Source organism: Manacus candei, unplaced genomic scaffold (assembly GCF_025592945.1).
Source record: "Manacus candei isolate 608988 ecotype Guabito, Panama unplaced genomic scaffold, ASM2559294v1 h1tg000443l, whole genome shotgun sequence".
Taxonomy (NCBI): Eukaryota; Metazoa; Chordata; class Aves; order Passeriformes; family Pipridae; genus Manacus; species Manacus candei.
The window spans coordinates 1-4,673 of record NW_026138491.1 but is presented as its reverse complement, the minus strand read 5'-3'; positions in this window follow the sequence as shown (position 1 = coordinate 4,673).

Genomic DNA, 4,673 nt, shown 5'->3' with positions numbered 1-4,673 from the left:
GGCGGGTCCTGGGGGGGGGGAGGGGCTGGTGGGGGAGGGGGGAGGGGCTTCTTGGGGAGGGGGGAGGGGTCTAGGGGGGGGGAAAGGGGGGGAGGGGCCGGAAACGCCCGATGAGATTTTTTGGGGCGAAAAAAGGGATTTTTTTGTTATTTTTCGGGGTTAAATTAAATTAAATTTGGGGAGGGGGGGGGGGAGGGGCAGGATGTGGTCGCCCCCTCCCCCCCTCCCCCAACGACCCCTCCCCCCGCCCTCGGGTCAGGTGACTCAGCGGATGGGTGGTGACGTCATCGAGGGCCCAAAATAGGGGCGGGGACCCCCTCCCCCCCCACCACGGGGGGGGGGGTAAAGGGGGGGAGGGGGGATTTTGGGGGGGATTTTTGGGGGAGATTTGGGGGAGTTTGGGGGGATTTGGGGGGATTTTGGGGGATTTTGGGGGGTTTTAGGAGGATTTTGTGGGGTCTTGGGGGGGATTTTAGGGGAGTTTGGGGGGATTTTGGGGCAGTTTGGGGAGATTTGGGGGGGATTTGGGGGGATTTTGTGGGGGTTTGGGGGGAGTTTGGGGGGATTTGGGGGGTTTCAGGAGGATTTTGGGAGATTGTGGGGGGATTTTGGGGAGATTCGTGGGATTTTGGGGGATTTTGGGGGGTTTCAGGAGGATTTTGGGGGTCTTGGGGGGGATTTGGGGGGGATTTGGGGGGATTTGGGGAGATTTTGGGGGGATTTTGGGGGTTTTGGGGGGGATTTTGGGGGGTTTGGGGAGTATTGGGGAGATTTGAGGGGGATTTGGGGACTTTGGGAGGATTTGGGGGGATTTTTGAGAGGTTTGGGGGGGATTTTTGGGGAGATTGGAGGGATTTTCGGGCAGTTTGGGGAGATTTGGGGAGGATTTGAGGGGGATTTTGGGGGGAGTTTGAGGAGATTTTGGGGGTGTTGGGGGAGATTTTGGGAGATTTTGAGGGGATTTGAGGGGATTTTGGGGGGGTTTGGGGGGATTTTGGGGGATCTTGGGGGGGATTTTAGGGGAGTTTGGAGATTTTGGGAGGATTTGGGGGGATTTTTGAGAGGTTTGGGGGGGGATTTTTGGGGAGATTGGAGAGATTTTCGGGCAGTTTGGGGAGATTTGGGGAGGATTTGAGGGGGATTTGGGGGGAGTTTGAGGAGATTTTGGGGGTGTTGGGGGAGATTTTGGGAGATTTTGAGGGGATTTGAGGGGATTTTGGGGGGGTTTGGGGGGATTTTGGGGGATCTTGGGGGGGATTTTAGGGGAGTTTGGAGATTTTGGGAGGATTTGGGGGGATTTTTGAGAGGTTTGGGGGGGATTTTTGGGGAGATTGGAGAGATTTTCGGGCAGTTTGGGGAGATTTGGGGAGGATTTGAGGGGGATTTTCGGGGGGGTCTTGGGGGGGTTTGAGTGTTTTTGGGGGAGATTTGGGGGGGATTTGGGGGATTTTTGGGGTGATTTTGAGGGATTTCAGGTTTTTTTGGGCGAAATTTGGGGGTTTTGGAGGGGTTTGGGGGGATTTTGGAGGAGTTTTGGGGAGATTTAGGGGGTGTTAAGCGAGATTTTGGGAGGATTGGGGGGATTTTGGGGGGATTTGGGGGGGTTGGGGGGGTCTTGGGGAGGTTTGGGGGGATTTTAGGGAAGTTCGGGAGGATTTGAGGGGATTTTGGGGGGTTTGGGGTGGATTTTAGAGCAGTTTGAGGGGATTTGGGGGAGTTTTGGGGAGATTTTAAGGGGATTTGGGGGGTTTGAGGGAGATTTGGGGGGATTTTGGGGGGATTTGGGGAGGTTGGGGGGATTTTGGAGAGATTTTGGGGGGATTTGGGGAGAATTTGGGGGGATCTAGGGGGCTTTGGGGGGATTTGGGGGGGATTTTGGGGGGATTTAGGGGAATCTGGGGGGGGGATTTTGGGTGTCCTGAGGGTTTTTTTGGGGGGTCCTTGAAGGGTTTCGGGGGGGTCCTTGAGGGGGTTTTTGGGGGTCCCGGGATGATTTGGGGGGGGGGATTGAGGGGGTTCGAGGGGTCTTGGGGGATTTTAGGGGAGTCCTGGGGGAGATTTGGGATTTTTGGGGAGTCTCGGGGGGGGTTTTGGGGATATTTGGGGGTTTTTGGGGGGTCCCAGAGGGGGATTTTTGGGGGGGGAGCGTCTTCGTCGTTGCCCCCTTTAAGAGATCGGACCCCCCTTCCAAAGGCGTTGCCCCTTTAAGAGCCACGTTGCCACTTTAAGGTGCCGTTGCCCTTTTAAGATGGGACCCCCCCTCCCCACTCCTCGGAGTCGCCGCTTTAAAGGTGCCGTTGCCGCTTTAAGAAGACGCGTTGCCGCTTTAAGGGGCGACCCGGTGGGTCCCACCAGCCCCCGAATCCCCTCCCAGTATAAACCAGTGACCTCCCAGTGACCCCCAGACCCCAAACCAGTAACTCCCAGTAACTCCCAGTAACTCCCAGTAACTCCCAGTGACCCCCAGTGACCCCAGACCCCAAACCAGTAACTCCCAGTGACTCCCAGTAACTCCCAGTAACTCCCAGTATAAACCAGTATGGACCAGTAACCCCCCAGTGTCCCCCCAGTCACCCCTGAGCCCAAACCAGTAACTCCCAGTAACTCCCAGTGACCCCCAGGCCCCAAACCAGTAACTCCCAGTAACTCCCAGTGACCCCCAGGCCCCAAACCAGTAACTCCCAGTAACTCCCAGTAACTCTCAGACCCCCTCCCAGTCCCTCCCAGTAACTCCCAGTTAACCCCCAGACCCCAAACCAGTAACTCCCAGTAACTCCCAGTATAAACCAGTAACTCCCAGTGACCCCAGACCCCAAACCAGTAACCCCCAGTATAAACCAGTATGGACCAGTAACCCCCCAGTGCCCCCCCAGTGACCCCAGACCCCAAACCAGTAACTCCCAGTAACTCCCAGTAACTCCCCAGTATAAACCAGTCACTTTATTAAAGGTTCATTAAGAAGGGAGTGGGCGTGGCCTGCTGCTGGGGTGGGCGGAGCCTCGTCGAGGGGGCGGGGCCGAGTCACCTGTGGGAGGAGCCAGGAGAGGGTTAAACCCCGCCCCCAGTCCCCTCCCAGTCCCTCCCAGTATAAAACCAGTGACCCCCAAATCCCCTCCCAGTCCTTCCAGTATAAACCAGTGACCCCCAAATCCCCTCCCAGTCCCCTCCCAATCCCCTCCCAGTCCCCCCCAGTCCCTCCAGTCCCTCCCAGTCCCTCCCAGTCCCTCCCAGTATAAACCAGTGACCCTCAAATCCCCTCCCAATCCCCTCTCAGTCCCTCCCAGTCCCTCCCAGTCCCTCCCAGTGCCCCCCCCAGCACTCACTGGTCCCGTACTGGTCCGTGCTGGTCCGTGCTGGTCCGTACTGGTTTGTACTGGGAGCCCTTGGGGCGCAGGGGGGGGGTGGGGGGCGGCCCCTCCCCCACCCCCCGGAGCTTCGCCGCCTCCAGGGAACCAGTGAGGGCCTGGAGCCGGGACTGGGAGGGACTGGGAGTTACTGGGAGGGACTGGGAGGGACTGGGAGGGACTGGGAGTTACTGGGAGGGACTGGGAGGGGACTGGGAGGGACTGGGGGGGACTGGGAGGGGGACTGGGGGTCACTGGTTTATACTGGGATGGACTGGGAGGGAGTTTGGGGGTTACTGGGAGAGACTGGGAATTACTGGTTTGGGGTCTGGGGGTTACTGGGAGGCACTGGGAGTTACTGGGAAGGCATTTGAGGGTCACTGGTTTATACTGGGAGGGACTGGACGGACTGGGAGGGACTGGGAGGGAGTTTGGGTGTCACTGGTTTACACTGGGAGGGACTGGGAGTTACTGGTTTGGGGTCTGGGGGTCACTGGGAGTTACTGGGAGGGGTCAGAGGGGTCTCTACTGGTCCATACTGGTCTATACTGGTCTATACTGGTCCCTACTGGTCCATACTGGTCTATACTGGTCCCTACTGGTCCATACTGGTCCATACTGGTCTCTACTGGTCCCTACTGGTCCCTACTGGTCTGTACTGGTCCCTACTGGTCTATACTGGTCCATACTGGTCTATACTGGTCCATACTGGTCCATACTGGTCTCTACTGGTCTATACTGGTCCATACTGATCTATACTGGTCCATACTGGTCTATACTGGTCCATACTGGTCCATACTGGTCCATACTGGTCTATACTGGTCTATACTGGTCCATACTGGTCCGTACTGGTTTATACTGGTCCTTACTGGTCCATACTGGTCCGTACTGGTTTATACTGGTCCGTACTGGTTTATACTGGTCCTTACTGGTCCATACTGGTCTATACTGGTCTGTACTGGTCCATACTGGTCTATACTGGTCTATACTGGTCTATACTGGTCCATACTGGTCTATACTGGTCTATACTGGTCCATACTGGTCTATACTGGTCTATACTGGTCTATACTGGTCCATACTGGTCTATACTGGTCTATACTGGTCTATACTGGTCCATACTGGTCTATACTGGTCTATACTGGTCCACTACTGGTCCATACTGTCCCCATACTGGTCCCTACTGGTCCATACTGGTCTATACTGGTCTGTACTGGTCCATACTGGTCTATACTGGTCTATACTGGTCTATACTGGTCCATACTGGTCTATACTGGTCTCACCACCAGTTCCTGGGTCTCGCGGAGCCTCCGGAGCTGCCCCCGCCAGGGG